The sequence below is a fragment of the Rhagoletis pomonella genome, unplaced genomic scaffold, assembly GCF_013731165.1.
Source record: "Rhagoletis pomonella isolate Grant_MI unplaced genomic scaffold, Rhpom_1.0 Rhpom_scaffold_25051, whole genome shotgun sequence".
NCBI lineage: Eukaryota > Metazoa > Arthropoda > Insecta > Diptera > Tephritidae > Rhagoletis > Rhagoletis pomonella.
In genome coordinates this window covers 39-1646 of record NW_023483523.1, presented here as the reverse complement: position 1 = coordinate 1646, position 1608 = coordinate 39, and the positions used below count along the sequence as shown (strand labels likewise).

At 30.0% G+C, this 1608-nt stretch overlaps 1 long non-coding RNA gene across 1 annotated transcript; it reads right to left on the bottom strand.

Annotated features, from left to right (window-relative positions):
* Positions 1-75: 75 nt before the first annotated feature.
* Positions 76-670, bottom strand: LOC118732688. Its single transcript, XR_004992175.1, has 2 exons — positions 358-670; positions 76-289 (listed from the first exon to the last, which is right to left on the bottom strand). It is a non-coding gene; the product is annotated as an uncharacterized LOC118732688 (long non-coding RNA).
* Positions 671-1608: the final 938 nt, after the last annotated feature.

Here is a 1608-nt window from a genome sequence, read left to right as displayed (position 1 = left end):
TTCTGACCGCAAAAGTGCACCCACTTTTCACGCAAATTTACGCCTCTTGGCAAACCAAACCAACGCACAAACTTGTTCAAATCACAAAGCACTTCATTTATATCATAAATTTGAAAGAAATCAAAATTTATAGTTTAAATCGCTGCAGAAAACACATCAAGTCGCTAAAAGATCACTATGAAGAGGTAGAAGACGATGTCAACAAAACCAAAGAACATCAAAAACGCTACGAAAACTATTTTCCGAAAATCGCCACGTATGCTGCTGACTCTGCCTATAAGCTAGAGATCTGAAAAATAAGAAAAAATACCAATTATCTCTTGATAATATGATAAGAATGTTTGTTTACAAAATTACCTCTTTCCGCAATTCCTGATAATTTCTGTGGGCAATTGACAATTGTCCAAAGAATTCACCAAAAAATGTACATATATTGAATACACCACACAGTAGCTTTGTTTCTTTACAGATATTTATCACTAGCAAGGCGAATTTACACAAGATAGTGTTATACCATGTTCGGACCGACAACGAAAATACTTTGAAAACGAGTTTTGGGATTGTGTGCTGTAAGCTGTTCGCACCGGCTGTTAGAGTTTTCGTTGACATTTCTTTCATCCTTTGTTTACAGTTTTGCTACGAAAAAACAAAACCATAATATTTTTCTTTCATTTTATTATTATTAGCAAACTTTATCGTTTATTTATATTTTAATTTGGACAGCCAATTGGCAATAAATCCCAACTAGCATATTAGAGATGATAAAATATGACTTACACTTCGATAAATATATCTAAAAAACAAGTGAAGACACCGATTGGAATGGGTGTGTTAAAACAACCAAATTTTAACCAATTTTGTGGTTATTATTTTTCAACGCGATATGTCATGTTATTTTCACATGAAGGAAATTTTTTAACATTTTTCCCTCTTGTTGACTTAACATTGGATAATTGTTAATTTAACATTGAAAGTGCTGTAAATTTAACCTGAAACATCGGTTTATTTTAACAAGGCATGTGGTTGGTTTCACAGGATATTCTACATGAAAATACTGGTTGAATCAACAGGAGTTGTTGTTAAAATAACACTACGTCTTCATGTTAAAAGAACCATATTTTAATGTTATTTTAATATGACATCGTGTTACCTTGTGTCCCTACTTTTACAAAATAAATAACAATTTGTTTAGTTTATTTTTATTAAAAAAATTGAAATATTTACACTGTTGACTTAAAAACTAAGTACTTATCTATTTATTACACAAAATTCATACACAAAAATTTCATATGTACATACATACATACACTATAGTGCGAAACTGAGTCCATGGTGATTTTTGTTGTACATGTGCAAGGTTTTTAAAGTTAAATTTTTTTTGTTACTTTTTTATGAAAACATGGTTTATGCTTTAACCAAAACTATATAAATCAAACTTTCAGTTTTTATGCAGAGCTTAGAAAAACTCAACAAATTTTTATAAAAATTGTGGACTTTTAAAAAACTTTCAAACATTTTTGGGTAGTTTTGTAGCCTGTTAAATTTTAGTATGATAAAGCGCAAGTTTTAAGCGGATAAAAAATTGCTGACGGCTTTTGTGGTTTTTTT